This window comes from Pristiophorus japonicus, chromosome 4 (genome assembly GCF_044704955.1).
Source record: "Pristiophorus japonicus isolate sPriJap1 chromosome 4, sPriJap1.hap1, whole genome shotgun sequence".
Classification (NCBI taxonomy): Eukaryota; Metazoa; Chordata; class Chondrichthyes; family Pristiophoridae; genus Pristiophorus; species Pristiophorus japonicus.
Genome location: NC_091980.1, coordinates 271374575 through 271387909, shown reverse-complemented (window position 1 = coordinate 271387909; position 13335 = coordinate 271374575).

Genomic DNA, 13335 nt, shown 5'->3' with positions numbered 1-13335 from the left:
TACCACAGAAAGTTGTTGATGCCAGTTCGTTAGATATATTCAAGAGGGAGTTAGATATGGCCCTTACGGCTAAAGGTATCAAGGGGTATGGAGAGAAAGCAGGAAAGGAGTGTTGAGGTGAATGATCAGCCATGATCTTATTGAATGGTGGTGCAGGCTCGAAGGGCCGAATGACCTATTTTCTATGTTTCTATGTTTCTATGTAACTAGGAGGCAATTCTCCCTATAATCTGTCCTTTCTCCTTGTGAGGAAGTACCATGCTCCTAATTGCAATTTTAGTAAAGAATGGGGGTGATAACGAAACAAAATCAGGATGTGGGTTAATTGCCATTTCTATTGCCTGCTTCGCCAGTATATATCTTATTAAGTCACTAATATCAACATCTATGTGCAGAAGGAGAAACTGAGATTTTAATAGGTACTTGGACTTTGAAATCTTTACAGTTTCAAGCACTTTTATTTTCACAGAATCATAGAATAAAACAGCACAGAAGGAGGCCTTTAGTACGTGTGCAGGCTCTTTGGTAGAGCTATCCAATTAGTCCCACTTCCTTGCTCTTTCCTTATAGTATTCATCGAATTTCCTTTTGAAAGTTACCATTGAATCTGCTTCCACTACCTTTCAGGCCATGCATTCCAGATCACTACAACATGCTGCCTCATTTTTTTTTCTCATGTCGCTTCTGATTTGTTGCCAATTACCTTAAATCTGTGTCCTCTGGTGACCGACTCTTCTGCCACTGGACATAGTTTCTCCTTATTTACTCTATCAAAACCCTTCCTGGTTGTGAACATCTCTACCAGCTTCTCCAATCTCTCCACTTAACTGAAATTCCGCATCCCATTTTGGATCATGAGCAGTTGGAAATCAATCCGGTTAAAGAATGGTCTAGTTTCTAACATAGAAACATAGAAACATAGAAACATAGAAAATAGGTGCAGCAATAGGCCATTCGGCCCTTCTAGCCTGCACCGCCATTCAATGAGTTCATGGCTGAACATGCAACTTCAGTACCCCATTCCTGCTTTCTCACTACACCCCTTGATCCCCCTAGTAGTAAGGACTACATCTAACTCCTTTTTGAATATATTTAGTGAATTGGCCTCAACAACTTTCTGTGGTAGAGAATTCCACAGGTTCACCACTCTCTGGGTGAAGAGGTTCCTCCTCATCTCGGTCTTAAATGGCTTCCCCCTTATCCTCAGACTGTGACCCCTGGTTCTGGACTTCCCCAACATTGGGAACATTCTTCCTGCATCTAACCTGTCTAAATCCATAAGAATTTTAAACGTTTCTATGAGGTCCCCTCTCATTCTTCTGAACTCCAGTGAATACAAGCCCAGTTGATCCAGTCTTTCTTGATAGGTCAGTCCCGCCATCCCGGGAATCAGTCTGGTGAACCTTCGCTGCACTCCCTCAATAGCAAGAATGTCCTTCCTTAGGTTAGGAGACCAAAACTGTATACAATACTCCAGGTGTGGCCTCACCAATGCCCTGTACAACTGTAGCAATACCTCCCTGCCCCTGTACTCAAATCCCCTCGCTATGAAGGCCAACATGCCATTTGCTTTCTTAACCACCTGCTGTACCTGCATGCCAACCTTCAATGACTGATGTATCATGACACCCAGGTCTCGCGCTGAGCATTTCTTCAAATATTTGATCTTCCTTCTTTCCCAATATTTTTAATCATTCTATGGTCCTACAAATGAATCACTTTAGAGCCTCACTTCTTCCGTTGAATGTTTGCTTAAAAGGGGCCTTGAGTTATTATTCTCCAACATGCCACTTGTGAGAGCAGCCAGTTCTGAATCATAAGCAGCAAAATTACATGGTGCACTGTGGCTCCAAAATATTACGCCATGGAATGTTGTATATTTGGACTTGTATTTACTCTGTACAGCCACCAGAGGGCTCATCCCCTGGAGTCTCAAGGGATCCCATAATCCCTTTGGAGCACAGGTATTTAAGGAGGCTTCACAGGTTGGAGTGGCACTCTGGAGACCTGCAATAAAAGATCACATTTTACTTTGAGCTCACAGTGTTCAGTCTGACTCTTTCTCCAAATGCAACAACTGGCAACAAGATACAGATAGCGAACCCAAAGATGCAGAGAACAGTGGGCATCCTGGAGAAATTTTCAGAGGGAGATGATTGGGAAACTTTTGTGGAGCGACTCGACCAATACTTCGTGGCCAACAAGCTAGATGGGGAAGAGAGCGCTGCCAAACGAAGGGTGATCCTCCTCACTGTCTGTGGGGCACCAACATATGGCCTCATAAAGAATCTGCTCACTCCAGCGAAACCCACGGAGAAATCGTACGACGATTTGTGCACACTAGTCTGAGAACATTTGAACCCGAAGGAAAGCGTTCTGATGGCGAGGTACCGGTTCTACACCTAAAAAAGGTCTGAAGGCCAGGAAGTGGCGAGTTATGTCGCCGAGCTAAGACGCCTTGCAGGACATTGCGAATTTGAAGGACATTTGGAGCACATGCTCAGAGACTTTTTCGTACTTGGCATTGGCCACGAAACCATACTTCGCAAACTTTTAACTGTACAGACCCAACCTTGAGTAAAGCCATAACGATAGCCCAGGCGTTCATTGCCACCAGTGACAATACGAAGCAAATCTCTCAGCACACAAGTGCTGCTAAAAGTACTGTGAACAAAGTGATGTTGCTTTCGAATCGTAACGTACAGGGCAGGTCACACATACCTGCAACTGCACTTCCGCAGATGACTCAGAGTCCACCATCAACGATGATGAATGCAAGACCATTAACACCTTGTTGGCGCTGTGGAGGTGATCATCGTTTCCATTTATGTTGATTCAAAAAGTATGTTTGCAAGGGCTGTGGAACAATGGGACACATCCAACAAGTGTGCAGGCGAGCTGCTAAGCCTGGTAAACCTGCAAACCACCATGTTGCAGAAGAGGACAGATCCACGGAGGATCACGATGAACCAGAGCCTCAGATAGAGGAGGCAGAGGTACATGGGATGCACAGATTCACCACGAATTGTCCCCCGATAATGCTGAATGTTGAACTAAATGGACTCCCGGTGTCAATGGAGTTGGACACGGGTGCGAGCCAGTCCATCATGAGCAAAAAGACTTTCGAAAGGTTAAGGTGCAACAAGATCTCAAGGCTAGTCTTAACTACAGTTCGCACGAAACTAAGAACTTACATGAAAGAACTGTTTCCTGTAATTGGCAGTGCTACCGTAAAGGTCTCCTGCAATGGACCGTGCACAAGCTACCACTCTGGGTGGTACCGGGCGATGGTCCCACGCTGCTCGGCAGGAGCTGGCTGGGAAAGATACGCTGGAACTGGGACAACATCTGAGCGCTACCGCCCGCTGACGACACTTCATGTGCTCAGGTCTTAAACAAATTTCCTTTGCTGTTCGAACCAGGCATCGGGAAATTCCAAGGAGCAAAAGTGCAGATCCACCTAATTTCGGGGGCGCGACCCATCCATCACAAGGCAAGAGCAGTACCATACATGATGAAAGGGTAGAGATCGAGCTAGACCGGCTGCAAAGAGAGGGCATCATTTCGCCGATCGAGTTCAACGAGTGGGCCAGTCCTCTTGTCCCAGTCCTCAAGGGAGACGGCACCGTCAGAATCTGTGGTGATTACAAAGTAACTGTCAATCGTTTCTCCCTGCAGGACCAATACCCACTACCAAAGGCCGACGAGATCTTTGCAACGCTGGCGGGAGGAAAGACGTTCACGAAGCTGGATCTGACTTCAGCTGACATGATGCAGGAACTGGAAGAATCATCGAGTGCTCTTACCTGCATCAACACGCACAAAGGTCTTTTTGTTTATAACAGATGCCCGTTTGGAATCCGATCAGCGGCGGCAATATTCCAGAGAAACATGGAAAGTTTACTGAAGTTGGTCCCGCACACCATGGTCTTCCAGGACGACATCTTGGTCACAGGTCGGAACACAGTCGAGCACCTGCAGAACCTGGAGGAGGTTCTTAGTCGACTCAACCGCGTGGGGCTCAGGTTAAAGCGGACGGCATCAGGCCCACCAACGCGAAGATGGAAGCAATCGAGAACGCACCGAGGCCACAGAACGTGATGGAGCTGCGGTCGTTTCTGGGACTCTTGAACTACTTTGGTAACTTCTTACCGGGTCTCAGCACACTGTTAAAACCACTACATGTCTTACTAGGAAAAGGGGGCGAATGGGTTTGGGGCAAAAGCCAAGAAAATGCCTTTGTAAAGCAATAAAATTGTTATGCTCAAACAAATTGCTTGTGTTGTATGATCCATGTAAGCATATGGTACTAGCATGTGATGCGTCGTCATATGGCGTCGAGTATGTATTGCAACAAGCTAATGATTTTGGGAAACTGCAACCGGTTGCTTATGCATCCAGGAGTCTGTCTAAGGCTGAGAGAGCCTACATCATGATTGAAAAAGAAGCGTTAGCGTGTGTCTATGGGGTAAAGGAAATACATCAATAGCTGTTTGGGCTAAAATTCGAATTGGAAACTGACCATAAGTCAATTATCTCCCTGTTTTCCGAGAGTAAAGGGACAAATACCAATGCGTCGGCCCGCATCCAGAGATGGGTGCTCACGTTGTCCGCATATAACTACGCCATCTGCCACAGGCCAGGCACAGAAAACTGAGCCGATGCTCTCAGGTGTGTGGAGAGGCGTGAGTCCGGGGTCGGCGAGAGGCCTATAGAGGCCGCGAGATCAGCAGTCGGGAGGTGCGTGGAGAGGCGTGAGTCCGGGGTCGGCGAGAAGCCTATAAAGGCCGCGAGATCAACAGTCGGGAGGTGCGTGGAGAGGTGTGAGTCCGGGGTCGGCGAGAGGCCTATAAAGGCCGCGAGATCAGCAGTCGGGAGGTGCGTGGAGAGGCGTGAGTCCGGGGTCGGCGAGAGGCCTATAAAGGCCGCGAGATCAACAGTCGGGAGGTGCGTGGAGAGGTGTGAGTCCGGGGTCGGCGAGAGGCCTATAAAGGCCGCGAGATCAGCAGTCGGGAGGTGCGTGGAGAGGCGTGAGTCCGGGGTCGGCGAGAAGCCTATAAAGGCCGCGAGATCAACAGTCGGGAGGTGCGTGGAGAGGTGTGAGTCCGGGGTCGGCGAGAGGCCTATAAAGGCCGCGAGATCAGCAGTCGGGAGGTGCGTGGAGAGGCGTGAGTCCGGGGTCGGCGAGAAGCCTATAAAGGCCGCGAGATCAGCAGTCGGGAGGTGCGTGGAGAGGTGTGAGTCCGGGGTCGGCGAGTGGCCTATAGAGGCTGCGAGATCAGCAGTCGGGAGGTGCGTGGAGAGGTGTGAGTCCGGGGTCGGCGAGTGGCCTATAGAGGCTGCGAGATCAACAGTCTGGAGGTGCGTGGAGAGGCGTGTGTCCGGGGTCGGCGAGAGGCCGATAGAGGCTGCGAGATCAACAGTCTGGAGGTGCGTGGAGAGGCGTGTGTCCGGGGTCGACGAGTGGCCTACAGAGGCTGCGAGATCAGTAGTCGGGAGGTGCGTGGAGAGGTGTGAGTCCGGGGTCGGCGAGAGGCCTATAGAGGCTGCGAGATCAGCAGTCGGGAGGTACGTGGAGAGGCGTGAGTCCGGGATCGGCGAGAGGCCTATAAAGGCCGCGAGATCAGCAGTTTGGAGGTGCGTGGAGAGGCGTGAGTCCGGGATCGGCGAGAGGCCTATAAAGGCCGCGAGATCAGCAGTCGGGAGGTGCGTCGCTGAGGCGTGAGTCCGGGATCGGCGAGAGACCTATAAAGGCCGCGAGATCAGCAGTCGAGTGGTGCGTGGAGAGGCGTGAGTCTGGGATTGGCGAGAGGCCTATAAAGGCGGAACTTGTGCAGCTACAGGGAGAAGGCAAAAAAGAAGTAGAAAGAAACAGAAAGGTGACGTCACAGCCAAGGGGGTAAGTGATTGGCTGGTGATTGGTGAGTAGTTTTTCGTTTTTCTCTTCTATAACAGTGAGTAAACTTTAGCATTGTTGCCAATTTAAGTGTATCTAAGGGTTAAGTCATGGCAGGAGAGCTCGGTCACGTGATATGCTCCTCCTGTACCATGTGGGAACTCAGGGACACTGAAAGTGTCCCTGATGACTACGTGTGCGGGAAGTGTATCCGCCTCCAGCTCCTGACGATCCGCGTTGCGGAATTGGAGCTGAAGGTGGATTCACTCTGGAGCATCCACGATGCTGAGAATGACGTGAGTAGCACGTGTAGCGAGTTGGTCTTACCGCAGGTGAACGTTCCACAGCCAGATAGGGAATGGAAGACCAACAGGAAGAGCAGTGCAAGGAAGGTAGTGCAGGGGTCCCCTGCGGTCATCCCCCTGCAAAACAGGTACACCGCTTTGAGTACTGTTGGGGGGGATAACTCATCAGGGGAGGGCAGCAGCAGCCAAGTTCATGGCACCGTGGCTGGCTCTGCTGCACAGGAGGGCAGGAAAAAGAGTGGGAGAGCGATAGTGATGGGGATTCAATTGTAAGGGGAATAGATAGGCGTTTCTGCAGCCGCTACCGAGACTCTAGGATGGTATGTTGCCTCCCTGGTGCAAGGGTCAAGGATGTCTCTGAGCGGGTGCAGGACATTCTGAAAAGGGAGGGTGAACAGCCAGTAGTCATGGTGCACATTGGTACCAACGATATAGGTAAAAAAAAGGGATGAGGTCCTACGAGACGTATTTAAGGAGCTAGGAGCTAAATTAAAACGTAGGACCTCAAAAGTAGTAATCTCGGGATTGCTACCAGCGCCACGTGTTAGTCAGAGTAGAAATCGCAGGATAGCTCAGATGAATACGTGGCTTGAACAGTGGTGCAGCAGGGAGGGATTCAAATTCCTGGGGCATTGGAACCGGTTCTGGGGGAGGTGGGACCAGTACAAACCGGACGGTCTGCACCTGGGCAGGACCGGAACCAATGTCCTAGGGGGAGAGTTTGTTAGTGCTGTTGGGGAGGAGTTAAACTAATATGGCAGGGGGATGGGAACCAATGCAGGGAGACAGAGGGAAACAAATTGGAGACAGAAGCAAAAGACAGAAAGGAGATGAGTAAAATTGGAGCGCAGAAAAACCCAGGGAAAAAACAAAAAGGCCCACTGTACAGCAAAATTTTAAAGGTTCAAAGTGTAATAAAAAGGCAAGCATGAAAGCTCGGTGCCTCAATGCGAGGAGTATTTGGAACCCAGGAAAGAGCTCTGAGCTAGTTAGAGTGGGTGAGAGCTCAGATGAACAGGACCCCAACAAAGAATGCAAAAGGCAGGAGGCAACAGAGCAGAGTAGCACTGGGGTAAGTGTAATCCACAAGGTGATAGGAAGGGACAATATGTATGAATATAAAGGGGCTGCAGGAGGGGTTAAAACTAAAAATCATGGTTTAAAAACTAGTATTAAAACACTCTACCTAAATGCACGCAGCATTCGAAATAAAGTAAACGAGTTGACGGCATAAATCATTACAAATGGGTATGATTTGGTGACCATTACAGAAACGTGGTTGCAGGGTGGCCAAGACTGGGAATGAAACAATTCGGAAAGATAGACAAGAAGGGAAAGGAGGTGGGGTAGCTCTGTTAATAAAGGATGATATCAGGGCAGTTGTGAGAGACGATATTGGCTCGAATGAACAAAATGTTGAATCATTATGGGTGGAGATTAGAGATAGTAAGGGGAAAAAGTCACTGGTGGGTGTAGTTTATAGGCCCCCAACTATTAACTTCACAGTGGGGCAGACAATAATCAAGGGAATAATGGAGGCATGTGAAAAAGGAACGGCAGTAATCATGGGGGATTTTAACCTACATATCGATTGGTCAAATCAAATCGCACGGGGTAGCCTTGAGGAGGAATTCATAGAATGCATACGGGATTGTTTCTGAGAACAGTATGTTACAGAACCTACAAGGGAGCAAGCTATCTTAGATCTGGTCCTGTGTAATGAGACAGGGATAATAAACGATCTCCTCGTAAAAGATCCTCTCGGAATGAGTGATCACAGTATGGTTGAATTTGTAATACAGATTGAGGGTGAGGAAGTAGTGTCTCAAACGAGTGTACTATGCTTAAACAAAGAGGACTACAGTGGGATGAGGGCAGAGTTGGCTAAAGTAGACTGGGAACACAGACTAAACGGTGGCACAATTGAGGAACAGTGGAGGACTTTGAAGGAGCTCTTTCATAGTGCTAAACAAAAATATGTTTCAGTGAAAAAGAAGGGCGATAAGAGAAGGGAGAACCAGCCGTGGATAACCAAGGAAATAAAGGAGAGTATCAAATTAAAAACCAATGCGTATAAGGTGGCCAAGGTTAGTGGGAAACTAGAAGATTGGGAAAATTTTAAATGACAGCAAAGAATGACTAAGAAAGCAATAAAGAAAGGAAAGATAGATTACGGAAGTAAACTTGCGCAAAACATAAAAACAGATAGTAAAAGCTTTTACAGATGTATAAAACGGAAAAGAGTGACTAAAGTAAATGTTGGTCCCTTAGAAGATGAGAAGGGGGATTTAATAATGGGAAATGTGGAAATGGCTGAGACCTTAAACAATTATTTTGCTTCGGTCTTCACAGTGGAAGACACAAAAACCATGCCAAAAATTGATGGTCACGGGAATGTGGGAAGGGAGGACCTTGAGATAATCATTATCACTAGGGGGGTAGTGCTGGACAGGCTAATGGGACTCAAGGTAGACAAGTCCCCTGGTCCTGATGAAATGCATCCCAGGGTTTAAAAGAGATGGCGGAAGTTATAGCAGATGCATTCGTTATAATCTACCAACATTCTCTGGACTCTGGGGAGGTACCAGCGGATTGGAAAGCAGCTAATGTAACGCCTCTGTTTAAAAAAGGGGGCAGACAAAAGGCAGGTAACTATAGGCCGGTTAGTTTAACATCTGTAGTGGAGAAAATGCTTGAAGCTATCATTAAGGAAGAAATAGCGGGACATCTAGATAGGAATAGTGCAATCAAGCAGACGCAACATGGATTCATGAAGGGGAAATCATGTGTAACTAATTTACTGGAATTCTTTGAGGAAATAACGAGCATGGTGGATAGAGGTGTACCGATGGATGTGGTGTATTTAGATTTCCAAAAGGCATTCGATAAGGTGCCACACAAAAGGTTACTGCAGAAGATAAAGGTACGCGGAGTCAGAGGAAATGTATTAGCATGGATAGAGAATTGGCTGGCTAACAGAAAGCAGAGAGTCGGGATAAATGGGTCCTTTTCGGGTTGGAAATCGGTGGTTAGTGGTGTGCCACAGGGATCGGTGCTGGGACCACAACTGTTTACAATATACATAGATGACCTGGAAGAGGGGACAGAGTGTAGTGTAACAAAATTTGCAGATGACACAAAGATTAGTGGGAAAGCGGATTGTGTAGAGGACACAGAGAGGCTGCAAAAAGATTTAGATAGGTTAAGCGAATGGGCTAAGGTTTGACAGATGGAATACAATGTCGGAAAATGTGAGGTCATCCACCTTGGAAAAAAAAACAGTAAAAGGGAATATTATTTGAATGGGGAGAAATTACAACATGCTGCGGTGCAGAGGGACCTTGTGCATGAATCCCAAAAAGTTAGTTTGCAGGTGCAGCAGGTAATCAGGAAGGCGAATGGAATGTTGGCCTTCATTGCGAGAGGGGTGGAGTACAAAAGCAGGGAGGTCCTGCTGCAACTGTATAGGGTATTGGTGAGGCCGCACCTGGAGTACTACGTGCAATTTTGGTCACCTTACTTAAGGAAGGATATACTAGCTTTGGAGGGGGTACAGAGACGATTCACTAGGCTGATTCTGGAGATGAGGGGGTTACCTTATGATGATAGATTGAGTAGACTGGGTCTTTACTCGTTGGAGTTCAGAAGGATGAAGGGTGATCTTATAGAAACATTTAAAATAATGAAAGGGATGGACAAGATAGAGGCAGAGAGGTTGTTTCTAGTCGGGGAGACTAGAACTAGGGGGCACAGCCTCAAAATACGGGGGAGCCGATTTAAAACCGAGTTAAGAAGGAATTTCTTCTCCCAGAGGGTTGTGAATCTGTGGAATTCTCTGCCCAAGGAAGCAGTTGAGGCTAGCTCATTGAATGTATTCAAATCACAGATAGATAGATTTTTAAGCAATAAGGGAATTAAGGGTTACGGGGAGCGGGCGGGTAAGTGGAGCTGAGTCCACGGCCAGATCAACCATGATCTTGTTGAATGGCGGAGCAGGCTCGAGGGGCTAGATGGCCTACTCCTGTTCCTAATTCTTATGTTCTTATGTATGTAGGCTGCCATTGCCCAGCACAGGGGTGGAAATGGCGCAGCCCGAAGATCTAGCCATGGTTTTGGAAGTATTTGACAGTGAGCAATCACCCGTCACTGCCCAGCAGATCAAAACCTGGACAAGCCAGGATCCCTTATTGGGCCCTGGTTTCGGGCCGCACCTAGAACGGGGCAGCCCCGACATGGACGCCTGTTTTTCGCGCCCAAAAGTGCGCCTGAAAAAACCCTGCAGATTCTCCGGCTCCCTGCAGGTCCTTTGGAGCTCGGCGCAGCACAGCACGACTGTGGGGGGTGGAGCCAGGTCCCTGCGCTGAAATCAGTACCGGGACCTCTGCACAGGCGCGCTACAGTGGGCGTGCCTGTGCAGTAGCTCCAGGCATCCGAAACTGTGTGGGAGGGGCCCGAAGCACGCTGCCCCTAGCCCTGGCCGAATGGCCTCACTGGGGCTGCGAGGATCGGGCTGCACCTCCCTCATCCAGCTCCTGCTCTGGCTCTAGCTTCCTCCCCTGTTCAGCTGGCTCTCTCAACCCCCCACGGCCCCCCCCCCCAGCTCCCGCTCCGACACCGCCCCTCCCCCACAGCTCCCGTTCCCCTCCACTCCCCCCCGGACCCCCGCCCCCCAGCTTCCGCTACGACCTCCCCCCAACTCCCGCTCCCCCCCCGACCCCCCCCCCCCAGCTTCCACTACAACCCCCTCCCCAATTCCCGCTCCGCTCCCCCACGGACCCCCCCCCGACAGCTCCCGCTCCGCTTCCCCGCGGACCACCCCCCACCCAGCTCACGCTCCGAACCCCTACCCCCCGCAGCTTCCGCTCTGCTCCCCCCCCGGACCCCACCCTCCAGCTTCCGCTCCGATGATGCCCCCCCCCAGCTCCCGCTCCGACGACCCCTCCTCCCCAGCTCCCGCTCCGACGACCCCCCCCCCAGCTCCCACTCTGACGATCCCCCCCCCCCGCCCACCCAGCTCCCGCTCCGACGACCCCCACCCCAGTTCCAGCTTCCCCCGGCCACCTACCTTTAACTCCCATCCACTCCGCTCCCTCTTCCTTCGGCGGGGCCCGCCCGCCCAGCTTCTTGCTGGGGGCGAGCCCTGCCCAAAGTCTTGGGCCCGGCTTCTTCACGTCCGCTGGGCCCATTCAGCCTCCTCCCTCTCCTCTTCCCCCCTCCTCTCTCCTCTCCCCCTCGCTCCCTCCCTCTCCTCTCCCCTCCCTCCCTCCCTCTCCTCTCCCACTCCCTCTCCTCTCCCCCCTCTCCCTTTCCCTCCCTCTCCCTACCCCTCCCTCCCTCTCCCCACCCCTCCTTCTCCCTCCCTTTCCCATCACTCCCTCCCTTTCCCCACCTCTCCCTCCCTCTCCCTCTCCCCACCCCTCCTCTGTCTCCCTCTCCCCACCCCTCCTCCCTCTCCCTCTCCCCACCCCTCCACCCTCTCCCCACCCCTCCTCCTCCTCTCCTCACTCCTCCTCCTCCCCCCCCTCTTCCCCTCGCTGTCAGAAACACAGACACTGACAGAGAGACACTGACACTGACAGAGAGTGAGAGAGAGGGGGGGGGGGCATCCAGCACGCTGTTGGAGGGCTCCCAGTGCTGCAGCCGGTGAGTAGAACATTTTTTATTCATTGATTTTTTAATTTTTTAAATTTTTTATAAATTTTTTTGATTGACTTATTGGTTGATTTATTGATGTATTTATCATTTATTATTGTTGATAGCTCTTTATTTGTAAAACTGAAGTGTTTAATGTTTGTAAACTTCCCTTTAACCCCCCCCCCCCCATTCCCTACGCCTGATTTGTAACCTACGCCTGATTTTCTAAGTGTAGACAAGGTTTTTCTGAGCATACAAAAATCTACACTTACTCCATTCTAAGTTAGTTTGGAGTAAGTTTTCACTGCCTAAACTTTCAAAATGGGCGTAAATGGTCGGACACGCCCCCTTTTAAAAAAAAAAATCTGTTCCAAACTGAAACTGTTTTAACTGACGAGAACTGGAGCAAACTAAATGCCGAGAATTGCAATTTCTAAGATACTCCATTCTAAACCAGTTGCTCCAAAAAAACAGGAGCAACTCAGGCCGAAACGTGGCCCCATTATCTCTAGTCAAAAGCTGTGTGCTTCACCGGAGCTGGTCCAGTGTCCCAGTGGAAATGCAGGAACAGATAAAGCCGTTCCAGCGGCGCAAAGATGAAATGTCTATACAGGCAAACTGCCTTCTGTGGGGCAATCGAGTAGTGATCCCCAAGAAGGGCAGAGACACCTTCATAAATGACTTCCACAGTACCCACCCAGACATTGTAATGATGAAAGCGATAGCCAGATCTCACATGTCGTGGCCCGGTATTGATGCGGACTTAGGGTCCTGCGTTCACATGCTCGCAGTTAAGCAATGTACCCAGGGAGGGGCCACTAAGTTTATGGTCTTGGACCTTCAAACAATGGTCTGGGGTACACGTCGACTATGCAGGCCCCTTCTTCGGTAAAATGTTCCTTGTGGTTGTAGATGCGTATTCCAATGGATTGAATGTGAGATAATGTCGGCTAGCACATCCGCTGCCACTACTGAAAGCCTACGGGCCATGTTTGCCACACATGGCTTACCCGAAGTCCTGGTGAGCGACAACAGGCCATATTTTATCAGTGCTGAGTTCAAAGAATTCATGGCCCGTAACGAGATCAAACATGTCACATCTGCCCCGTTTAAACCAGCGTCCAATGGTCAGGCAGAGAGAGCAGTGCAAACCATCAAGCAAGGCTTGAAGAGGGTTACTGAAGACTCACTGCAGACTCGCCTATCCCGAGTCCTGCTTAGCTACCGCACGAGATCCCACTCGCTCACTGGGATCCCACCTGCTGAACTGCTCATAAAAAGAGCACTTAAGACAAGGCTCTCGTTAGTTCACCCCGATTTACATGAACAGGTAGAGAGCAGGCGGCTTCAACAAAGTGCATACCATGATAGCGCAAAAGTGTCAAGCGAGATTGAAATTAATGATCCTGTATTTGTATTAAATTATGGACAGGGTCCCAAGTGGCTTCCCGACACTGTCGTGGCCAAAGAGGGGAGAAGGGTGTTTCGGGTCAAACTTTC